The sequence below is a fragment of the Lissotriton helveticus genome, chromosome 12 (assembly GCF_964261635.1).
Source record: "Lissotriton helveticus chromosome 12, aLisHel1.1, whole genome shotgun sequence".
NCBI classification, from domain to species: Eukaryota; Metazoa; Chordata; class Amphibia; order Caudata; family Salamandridae; genus Lissotriton; species Lissotriton helveticus.
The window spans coordinates 91,279,561-91,292,173 of record NC_136073.1 but is presented as its reverse complement, the minus strand read 5'-3'; positions in this window follow the sequence as shown (position 1 = coordinate 91,292,173).

The following is a 12,613-nucleotide window of genomic DNA, read 5'->3' as shown; positions in this document are numbered from 1 at the left end:
TCCATGCTAGGGTATGAGAGATTATTGAGCCAGGTCTCTCTTATCAATGATATGTCAATGTCATGGGAGAGGATGGCTTCTGCTAGATCAGTTGCATGTTTGAAGGCTGATCTGCAGTTTAGGAGCATGCAATTGATTGGGGTTTCTTCTTTGCACCTATTCTCAGTGGATTGGACACAAGGTATGTAGGCTAGGTGGGCAGGGGGCCTGGGGTCTCTCAGAGTAGGGTGTTCACTTCTAAATCCCGTAATTACTTGGATCGCCGATTTAGGGCGGAAATTTGTCGGGGGTTCATAGGATGCGGCTCGGTGTGTCACTTACTGAGGGAAAAGTGAGGTAGTTGCTCTCCTAGGTCTTTCAAAGCAGCTATTGTTCCCCTTACTGATGGACCTGAGTTGAGGTCTGGGGGGGATGTGAGGCTCTGTGGAGGGTGGTATCTTGCCTAGCCTGGGATGGGTGAGACTCAATAGCTCTCTGGGTGGCTTGGTGGGCGTTAGGGTCAAGGATAGGATGGATAGAGTTTCGGTAAGGCCTTGAATCAGGATTTTCAGCTGAGATTCTAGGAGGGTGAGGCATTACGTCGTATTGTCTAAGGGGGGAGGGAGGGTGTCTGTGGCGACACTGCCCTTGGGTGAGAGGGGAGGGATCAGGGGCTTGGGAGGGTGTCTGAGGCAGCATTGCCGTTGGGGGAGGGGAATGGGTCTCTGACGTGATGGTGGATATAGGAGGTAAGTGAATCCCAGACCTGATGATTATTAGGGGGGCTGCCTGGATAGTTTTAAGTGGGGCTCACGGGCATGTGGATTGCTGCCTCATGGCCAGTAACAGATCTCGTGTGGTGAGGGGATGGGGGGCTGTGAATGGGCTGAGCTCGAGGGTGGTGCTCAATCCTCAGGGGCATAGGGAGTGATGCCTCATGGCGGGTGACAGATCTTGTGTAGCGAGGGGACGGGGTGGGGCTTTGAGTGTGCTGAGCTAGAGGGTGATGCTCAATCCTGGATGTTAGGGGGAAGGGAGGGGGCAAGGATGGACGAGCTGTCTGATTGAGTGGGAGTGGACAGTATTAGGAGGAATGGAGTTACGATGAGGACCTCGGGTGGCTGCGAGGGGGATCTCGAGGCAGCTGAGAGAGGGGTCCGATGACTCCCCTGTCATGGATGGCTCTCTGGGGGAGGGATATAGTTGATCCATTTTAGGATGTGATCAAAGGGGCCTTTTTTGGTGAGATGAAGAGGGAGTCGAAGACCTCAAGGTGAGCACTCTTAGCCTGTATTAGAACTGTACGGTTCAAGAAGATGGTTATGGAGATTTTGCCATTCTTCGACTGGTGACTCGGGAGAGAGGTCGTCAGTTTGTGTCAGTGGGGGTAGTGGTGGTTTTGGAGATACTGAGATACATGTTGAGAATGATGGGCAAAAAGTCGGGTCTATCAGTGTTGAAGATGAGGTCCAATTTTATCTCCCCTCTGGAGAAGCAGCGATAAGTGTCTGCAAAAAATGTCTCGGGTTGTTGTCTGAGCAGTCTATGTTTGAAGAGTTTCCTCCCTTTACTAGAGAGTTTTGGGGGAAAAGCGATTGCGAAGGAGTTCGGGCCATGGGAAATCAGGAAGTTAGGTGTGTGAGTGGCGGCAGCCGGTTGCATGCTTGGAGGCATTTTTCTGTGTAGTGAGGGAGTCGGGTTTAATTCAGTTTATGATAGGATGAAATTGTTGTGCGGAGGAGAGAGTGATGTCTGGTCAGGCGGGTGAGGAGGGGGTTGGAGGGGTCTCTAGGTAGGTATCCTGTGTCGTTGGGTGTATTCTCCCTAGATGGCTGGGGTACCACTGTCAAGTTAGGGAAATGGATAAGAGACTTAGGCCCCAGGTAGGCGTAATGAGGGTGCGTATATTGTCCTAAGGGACCTAGGTCATGTTGGAGGGGCGTTGGATCATGCCTTTCAGGAGATCAGTCTTATATTGGACTCTGGCGGCCTATTAAGACCACTGACTACATTACCTTTTGTTCCTTATAGCCGTTGTCAGAGATATCGAGGTTGACGGAAGTCTTAATGTGGCCTTAATTTTGTTCGCTATCTGTAATGAATCTGGTGTTGGTGGCCATTCCTGTATAAGGCATCTGGGAGTGCCCATTTTTCTGCAGATGGTCTTGAAATTAATCTGAGAATGATCTCGGAATTAATCTCAATCTCTTTGTAGAATATTAGATGTGAGCCAGATTGAGAGATTGTAGCAAAGGTGATTTGTGTAGTTGCTTCGGCCACTTTCAATGTTTCTTCTGGCGGCCATTATTGGATCAGGTGTCAGGAGCTAATCTCAAAGTGCCCGATTTTCTGCGAAAACTCATGGAATAAATTTATCTCAATCTCTTGGTAGATTATTAGCTGTGGATAGTTTCTGCATTGTTTAACTGACTTAGCGGGCTAAGGAGATTGTAGTATTGGATGTCTGAGCCCTTGTTTAGCGACTTACAGTGTCGCTTCTGCGGCCATTAGAGGACCAGGCTTTTTGTGCTCTGTTCTTAATGCCCAATTCTCGATGGGGGCTCAAGCAATTGATCTTGCTGCTTTTTTGGGGAATGAGTGCTTTGAGCTTCTTAGCGGAGTTGGCAAATTTGGGCGAAATTGGCCAATTATGGTCCATTGCAAGTGCCTCTGCCGTTTTCTGAACTGGCTCTGGAGGCCATTGCAAGGACAGGCAGTTGGTTCCCCTACCTCAATGCTTCCCGGGGCTCCACTGCTGTCACTGAGTGTCTCGGGGCTCCTCCAATGTCATGGTGCATCCGTGTTCCTTGTCCTCCGTGACAACCACGTTACTCCTGTCCTTGGCGGCGGACTCTCCCGATTCACCTCGCTACGAGGACCTCCTGGGGCAGCTTCACTCGGGTGCACTCCCGGTACTGCCTCCCGGGTCTCACACTATGCAATTGTGCCCACTAATATCAATAGAGCAATAAGGGGACAAATGGAGGACATTAAAATATCAGAACGTAGGGATTATAATTAATTTTAATTGAGTTGTTTTACCAAGGTTTGAACATATGATGAATTTCGTTCGAGAACAGGATGAAGGACGGTACGGAAAATATAATTGAAGTCACACAGAATGAAACAGGTGTGTGATTTCCAACTTCGAATGATATAATATTTTTATTATGTGTACGTTCTATGTGGACAACCATTTTAAGATGGAGTCACCGTTTAACCCCCGTAGTCGGTCTATTATTTTGGGTACCCCGAAGTGACCCTGATTGTATCTACTTTAGGATGGCCACTGCCTATATTTGTGCAAGTCCGCTTTCTAGATCCATCGTTCGCTAATGGAGGGACAAGATGAAGGCATTTAAAAGCAGCAATTTGCTGCAATCGGCATTTATTGAATTACCGACAGGATAAGGGAGCATGCGATGAGACCACTTAGTCCCGGTAAGCAACCCGCAATGGAGGGGCCGGTCATGTGTGTTTGTAGGAGATGTAGAGATCCCTTTAAACTTAAGTGACTTTTGGATATAAGTGAGGACCCGCATTGGCAACCCGGGGATGATTTCGGATAATATTATAATTTGATAAGGCATGTCCCCGTTTTGCAGTTAGAATGGGACCTCTAATAAGGGAGAGCCCGGGGGAGCTCAATTTATCCCGCATTAGAAACTTGGGGACAATCTCGAGGGAGTATGTATACAAAGTCGGAGAAGGAGGGTTCGCAATTTGGACTAAATATGGAATTTTGAGGCAGCATTTATAAGTTACCTATGTGATGTAACTACATGTGATGAGAATAAGCAAAAGAGAGCATAAGGACGTATTTGGTATTCTTACTCGTCAGGCAGTCCTAACTTGAATATTGAATGCATGACTGGACGAGGTGCAGTTCCTAAAAAAGCCTTTATGAATTCAGATTCTTTCGCGTTGAGGGCCATAGCTCCCATGGCTATTACGACTCGGATTTTACAATCAGGTACAATGTTGCATGTATGATTCCTTTTGCATCCATGTATGTCTTAATAGTAGTCTGTGCTTTTGAGTACATCAAGGTATATACTGCTTTGTGTTTCTTCTTACCTCCTTGTTTATTTTCAGCATAAAACGAGGTTGTGTCAGTGGGTCTTTAGAATTGTTTCGCCTGTTTGAATAAACAACATTAACAGAATCCATTAAGGTAGAGTGCGGGTTTTTCGGACTTTAAAGGGATGTTTCTGCCGTGTAGGCTATCATTCGACATTAATGTATTCCTTTTATATGTCCTTACTCTTCAGAGGATATATTATCTGTCTAGGGAGGACGTTTACACCCCTACTTCGGAATTAAAATTGTGGCTAACCTGAGTGGGAAGCTGCCATTGGGGAAGAGATAAAAACCCTCCCTTGAATATCAAGTATCTGGTGGGTAATACCCTGAATTTTATTGACACGAATGACGTGTCGGGAGAGCAAAGTGGTATGAACAGAGTTGTTTGAAAGTTTGTGTGAATCACCGTGTACGGCACCAATAATGGAACCAAGGGTGTAATATACATGATGTACAATGTGCTTAATAAAGTTGGTTGAAATGTTTTCTTACATAATTACGAAGTGAAATCGAAACTTAATATGAAACAGAACTGTATATTTTGCATTGAGTCTGTTTTATAATTGTTTTAATTGTATTTTATTTGAATGTTTTTAAGATTAATGTAGTGGGAGACATTGATCAGTAGTTTTTAAGCCTGAAGAAGGTGGTGAATCAATTCATACCACCGAAAAGTGTCGCTTTAAGAATGCACCCAAATAACACCTGGTTATAACAAGAGAAAAAGAACATAATTTAACATCAAACCAGGAGCACTAACATCCCTGTACATTTTATTTGGAGTGGCTAGGAGATTCATTAGTTTCATCAGGTTCTTTGATGATTGTGTAATTGGATGTATTCTCCCATTTGATTGTGTACTAATTGTTTTAACACTGTGTATTGATGATATAATTGTTTTTGAAATCCATTGTATGTATATTTTTGAATTTATGAGGATCCTTTAACAATAAAAGAATATAATAGAATTTATATTACGTTTTTGGTTTCTATTGGATGCGGTGATTGGGCCTTGAGTGGATGGTAGCAAGGAGTTTTTGTATGCCTTCAAAAAAGAGCACAAAGGGATCTTGTCATTGACAGAATTGTTTGTAAAATATTGCAGCTGCTACCCTTCTTTTCCACTCTTGGTCCAGGCATTAATTCTCTCCCGCTTGGACTATGAAAATTGGCTATACCTAGGCGTGTAAAAACTGAGAGAAAATAACTGCAAGTGGTGCAGAATACACCAGCCCGAGCTCTGCCTAATGTCTCCAGACGCAACTCCGCCCAGCAGGCCCACGCCACCCTCCACTGGCTACCTGTCGAACAGAGGGTCAAATTTAAAGACCTATAGATTGCTCAGAGGGCACTCTGAATAAAAGGCCCTTCAATGCTTAGACCGCTGATCTACCCCTACACATCAAACAGATCCCTCTGATCCACCGCTGCATGCTTGGCCACCGTTCCTTCCATTCCAAGAGCAAGAAGCAGAGGGCCGCCCTTTGGCTACAATATGGTTAAAATATGGAACACCACCCCCTCACAATGAGACTCACAGACAATGAACTTAGGTTCTGCAAACTCTTAAAAAGTTGGCCTCTTCGCCTATAAGAGAAATAGGTCGATATGACCCAGGAAGATGCTGCGGTTTATCTTTCTTTTTAAATACAATTATGCTAGCATTATCCCATGATGGAGGGGGATTTCCATTTTGAGCATCTAAAAACGTTGCCAGCATGTCGTCTTTAATAATGGGAAACAATATACGTAAATCTCTAATGGAAGTTTGTCTGGGCCAGTGGCCTTCACTAGCGCAAGTTCATTAATAGCATTTTCAAGCTCTTGCATTGTGATTGGTAAGTCTAAATCCTCTTTATTCGCAGGGTCTAATTGTGTTAGGTCACACCTATCAATGTATTGGTCAATTGAATCACCAGAAGATTTATCTTGGGTATATAAATCTGTATAGTAATCATGAAATACCTGTAGAATGCCTTCTGGTGACTCTATTAAATTACCGTGTCTATCTTCTAAGGAAGTTATCCGTTGTGCTGTCTGGCGCCCCCGCATTCTTTGGGCCAAACATCTTCCCACATTTTCACCATATTCGTATCGCTCAGCACGGTAACATTTATATTGGCGTGCAATATCCTGACTCCATATCCCATTTATTTTAGCTTTGCCTTTGGCAACTCTGGTTTGTGCTGCACTACTATCTCGGTGTAGGCTTATTTCATGTGTAAGGTCTAACTCTGCATTTGCTAGATCCTGCAAAAGTTGTGTCACCTTTTTTTCCCCTTCCTGTTGCAAACTCCAACCATAGCTACAAGTCTCCCCACGTAGGCCTGCCTTAAAGCAATCCCAAACCATTGCATAAGAGGTAGAGCCTCTATTAAGATCAAAAAACTGTTTGGCCCATGCTACAACTTGTTGGATATATGTTTCATCTAAAAGCAATTTCTTATTGAATGAAAAAGACCTTATTATACGTTGAATTTTAAGCAGGGGCACATCTAAAACAATAGGGGCATGATCAGATGTGATGCGTGGCATTATAAACATTCTAGATCCCTCTGCCATTGACCGAGGTAGAAAAATATAATCAAGACGCACACATTTCTTATGAGGTGAAGAAAAAAAAGTAAATCCGGGATCACTCGGGTTAGTCAACGGCCATCCATCAATCAAGCCATGTTGAAATAGCAGTTGCCGTAATTCTTTAAATACTTTAGGTTTCCTACCTACGTAACGGCTGAACCCCCTGTCCCAAGTATTCATTTCCCCATGGATATTAAAATCCCCCAGTAAGAAAAGTGGGGTCCCCCATAAAGCCAGCTCTACATTAAAAAATTCTATCACAGCAGTGTCGTCCATGTTGGATCCATATACTGTACATATAGTAACCACTGCATGACCTATAACACATTCAGTAATTGCCCAACGCCCCAAGCTATCCACTTTGCTTCTACCTCTCGTAGATATAGATTGTCGCCCCAATATGGCCACCCCGCGATTCATTGTAGATTGTTGAGAAGCCGCAAATACCGAATGCCCAAGGTCATTCAAAACTTTTCTATTGGTCCATGGTATATGCGTTTCTTGAAGACATATTATATCTGGTTGAATCAAATTAATTTCATGCATCACTCATTTTCGCTTCTGGGTATTATTGAGACCACATACATTAAACGAACATATACGAAGACTACTACTAGTCATGGCTATTAAATACATACCATGCATGTTTACACCCAAAGCAGAACAATACGTATATTCTAAACATTTTGTGACTTTGACTGAATGTTTTTCCCCCTGTTTCTCCCAAGCACACCCCCCGTGCCCCCCCAAACCCTCTCCCCCCACCAAACTCCCCTCCACCCCTTGTGACCCTCCCCGAACATTAAGGCAAAGGGGCCAATCGCCCCATTGATGCGTGTGAGATCCTCTCTCAAGCTTGGAAGAGTCCGTTAACCAATAAAGAACAAGCATGAGAGATAAACAATATACCCAAATAGGAATTTAAGATTAGTACATTTTCTCATGCTAAAGAGTTTAGATATTCCTTCGCCGGAGCCTCCATTGTAAAAAACCGATTCTGTCCTTTATATATCGTTTTTAGGGTAGATGGTTGAATGAGACAAGCTTGAGCACCCTGCTTTTGAAATGGCTCAATCAGCTGACGCAATCTCCAGCGGTTTTCTACGGTGGCATGACAATAGTCAGGGCGAACAAAAAATTCAATACCATTTCCCGATCACTTTCTATCTGGTCTTGCAAGGTCATACACTTTTTGTCTCGCCAGAAAGTTATTAACGGATATCAAAATTGCACGGGGGTATTGTTGGCTTCGATTGGCCCGTGGAGTTTGCTTACGAAATGGAAAACGATGAGCCCTTTGAATCTCTTGAGACCACTGCCAGTCTTTAACCTCTGGGAAAGCTTCTTCAAAAAGTTCGACTCTAAACTGTCTCATATCTGATCCCTCACATCCTTCAGGCACCCCCAAAACTCGTAAGTTATTGCGGCGAAGCCGATTCTCCAAGTCCACCAGCTTGATATTCACGTCATCTTTCTGAGCTTTGATTCCATCAATATCAGTTCTATTAAGTGATGCCTGATATTCTAATGCAGATATACGACCTTCCGCTTCTGTCATCCTATCGGTAAAATCATTGCATCATTTTGCCAGCCGACGTACAGTATTTTGCAATTTTTTACAGGCATTGTGAGTTTTCAAATGTTCAGCTCTGGCCTCCAAATGTTGCTCAGTGATGGCTTTCAAAATAATGTCTACGGGAGTTTGACTGGGAGATCCAGAATTTATGCCATTAATGCCATTTTGCTCAGTAGGAATTACTTGGTCTCCAGAACGGGATTGATCCAAATCTATTGTAGTCACGTCTCCATTAGAAATTTCCTCGCTCCAATTACTATCCATTTGTGGATTAGCTGTGTTTTCCAAAGAGGAAAACTCCTCTAAGGCGCCCTCCAAATCAGAGCCCTCAGAATGCTCAGAAAGCGAGTAGAATTCACTGTCTTTGCTGCTAATTGGATCACCTCCCCCTCCATCTATCCCTTCTTCCAGCCCCGTTATCGCTTTAACCCTGGGGGGGTCCAGTTCGAGATCACCATCGATATCGATATTAGCAGCAGCTTCCATGCGAAGCTCCTGCGGCGGCATAGACTTTTGTAATATAACAGGTGGGGCAACAGACGAGGGTATCGGTGAGACTATTAATTGTTCAAGTGCCTCAACCAAAGTCTTGTCCTGTTCCTTTTCAGTAGTTGCAGCCCCCAAACCTTCAATAGCCTTCTTACTCCCCCCTCCATCTCCATATCCAGCACCAGCATCTGCTAGGAGCGTATTTGCCATTGGGGTTTTCCCTTTTGCGTTAAACATTTGAGGTAATTTCGGAGTACCTGTTTGGCTAGCATCTACTTCTGCTGCTTCATTGTTCCCATTTTGTTTTGTCTTCGCTGCTAAAGCAGCTCGTGTACCAATCTGATTCTCACCGCTGGGTCTTGTTTTCCCACCACGGGCGGTTTTTGGGGCCATAATAAAAGCTTATTAACCACTCAGCAAGGTACGGGCTTTCAATCTAACAATTAGAGCCTAGAGAGTTTTTATCAATATCAGCAGTATTTTTCTTCATTAATAGATAAAGTCCTTGTTAACAATTGTCAAAAGTACTTCCAAAATTTTTAAGGTTGAGTCCACCGACTAGCAGACTGCCAGGGCTACTCAAATCAAATCAAAATTCCTTTATTCGGCTGTATGTAATACAGTCATAAAAGTGCAAATAAAAAAAATTTACAATCAAAACATTGTTAAGAGAAGAATTCAGAACAGTGTTAAAAAAAGTTAAAATTAACCTTCCATACTTTTTCTAAATTTCAGGGCCGTTTTTAAAAAATTACATAAAAACATGGTACTTTCACAGTGTAGCATTTGAAGATAAAATAATGCAGGCCTTATTTGTACAAAATTCAGTTGTTTAAAAAGGGGTTTTAAAAACAGTTTTCTTGGTATAGTGTAGTAGGAGCATATAAATAAAAAGTGGGCCAGATCTTGCGGAGACTTACTGTCGCAGCCGCAAGCTGGCAACACTTGTCCTCTATGGGCCCCACTAGGCACGGCTAGCAACAGATGGTACAGGTCAAAACGAAATCTGGACATCAGAAAACGATCATATCTAGAAATGGGCCAAGATAGGTAGGATTCAATTTGCACGCATGATTTTATTAAGAAATTTTTCCTCACACTGCATTTTTTAAGCTCGGACTCTTCCCTAGCTACCTGCCGTTTCAACATGAAAATGTCTTTCACATGAGTAACTTCTTGTTTGGTTACTTGCTGAGGCGCTAGGAAGAGTTCAAGCCAACCCAGTTCATGAAGACTGTTTCTGATGTATTTTAACCAGGGTATCTTGTATTTCCCTTCCCAAGTAAGTGCTTCAAGAAGGATATTTTGGGTAAATGGTATAGCATCATTTGTCCAACAATTTAACCAACACAGCAGGGGGTTAACAGCTAATTTATCTCCTAGGTAGGACATACCAAGTTCTTTGTGCGTGGAGAAGTTAGCTGTACCTTTGGGTAGACTTAGTACTTGTTTTAGGAAATTGTTTTCAGTTGTAACGAGCTCACTCGCAGGAACAAATCCCCAAAGTTCGCTTCCGTAGCAGGCCACAGCGGTGCTTTTAGCTTGATATAATTTTACCAGAGCAGCCACTGGCGTGTTTCCCATTTTACGTCCAAAGTCTATTATTGCAGCATTTGTCCTTGCTGTTTCTCCCTTTTTTTTCCTTACCGCAGGTCCCCAAGTAAGTTTATGGTCAAACAATACGCCAAGATAAGAAAAGGTCTTTGTTATCGGTATTTTTTCCCCATTAACAAAAAAAGGATGAGACTTTTTTGTACCGGAACCATTCTTCATGGGAAATGATTTTGTATTGTTGATACTTCGACCCCGTGATTTCATAAAAGAAAAAAAAGAATCAAGTAATATTTGAAGGCCCAGTGCGGTTCTGGAGACAGGGACGGCGTCGTATGAATGAAGCAGGACAGGCACGCCCTTTCTCGCTATGTATGGATAATCAGTTTTTGTGTTTAAAAGATGCTCCTCAAGGCCGTTAATGTATAAGTTAAAAAGAAACGGTGCTAAAATACAGCCCTGCCTAACGCCCCGATTTATCTTGAAATCTCTAGTAACTTTCAAGTCTTTTGTATAGCGGACATTTGCTCGAGTATCACTATGGAGGTCAGCCAAAAAGTTGATCAAATTCTTCTCGACTCCCATTTTAAGCAAAACGTCCCAAAGCATTCCTCTGTCGACACAATCAAAGGCCGATGATAAGTCCATAAAGGCCATATACATATTTCCTTTTCTGGCCATTGTATATTTACCGCAAATTAAATATAAGTTCAGGCATTGAGATATTGAACAGGGGACATTACATTATTGAGTTTAGCCCACGTGGTCAGCCTGTTTAAAATTATTCCTCCCACTACCTTTGCAACTGAATTTATCAGGGATATGGGTCTATAACAAGCTGCATTGTTTCTATCACCCTTCTTATAGACGGGAACTATGGTAGAGGCCCCCCACGACTTTGGGCTCCCAGTTGCAACTCCTGCGTTTACAACCGCAGTAAGGATTGGGCCCCATAATGGGATATTTGATTTATATAAGTCTGGAGGAAGGCCGTCTGGGCCCGGGGCCTTATTACTGGTTTAACCACGAATCCCCTTTTCAACTTCTTCAACTGTGATCTGCAAAGGAGCTTTTTCTGTGATTTTAATTTCATTTAACACCTCTGGTTCATCGCTCTTAAAAATTTAACTGAAGTGGGAGACCCACTCGTCCTCGGGTATAGTGGTTCCAAGACTGGAGGCATTTGGTTCATCAAACATAGGCTTATTTATTATGCTCCAAAACTTAGAGCTGTTGCCCAGGGTTGATGGGTCTAGCAAAGACTCCCAGACCTGTTCTTTTATGTCCTTTTTTCGAGTAGCCATAGTTGATTTATATACAGATCGCAGCGTTTTTATATTTGCGGAATCCCTTGGTTTTTTCCTAAGGGCCATTTTCAAGTTCCGGCTAGCTACCGAACAAGCGTGGTCAAACCATCTTGGCTGGCAAGCTGTTGGGCCCTTTACTGGTACAGATAGCAATTGGCCGATTTTTTGCACCACATCAGCAAAAGCAGATAAGATGATTTCAGGTGGAGTGGACTCAGAGACACACAGATTGAGTTCCTGGTTGCAGCTCGTATTAACAGATTTGTACAGTGTGTCGCTATTTATCATGGACCATTTCAAGCGACGATTTCCATTGATCAACTTTAGAGCACCCATATCTTCGTGATTTTTCCGTGAATCAAAGAGTCCCACTCCTAGTTCAATCGAAATTGGATTATGGTCACTAAAGATGCTTTCATGTATGTTGAAGTTTGGGGCTGAATTTGCCAAATCAACTGAGAGGAGTATATGATCAATGAAGGAGCCATGCTCGGAACCTTTAAAAGTTGGTGCTTTGAAGATAAAGGAATCATCTTTCAGGGACATGGCGACACTCAAATTCAGATCATCGATTAGATTATTTACATGAGTTCCTCGTGGACAGTGAGCAAAATGAAGACCTGCCCTGTTTTCACACCCCAAGGAGCCCATAGTTGTCATGATAGGATTTCCACAAATGTGCGCATTAAAGTCACCAGTGATTATTATGTTCCGTGGTAATTTTACCATTTCACCTTGCAGATAGTTGTGGAGTTTAACGATGTTACACTCTCCTGGTGGTGATACTGAGTTATAGAAATTGACCAAGGTTAGTGCCTTTCTGCCCTTCCTAAGCTCCATAACCTGTATATTCCTGTTTTCCAGTTGTTTGGTTTTAGCCTGACAGATAAGGGAGAGGCTGATGAATATTGCCAGGCCCCCCTTTGGTCTGCCACTGGGCGATGGAATTGCTGGCACAAAGAAACTCTGGAATCCCTCAATGAAGACGTTGTTATCTACATGCCATGTTTCTTGAAAGCATAGTATAGCAAAGTTCTTTATGAATTCC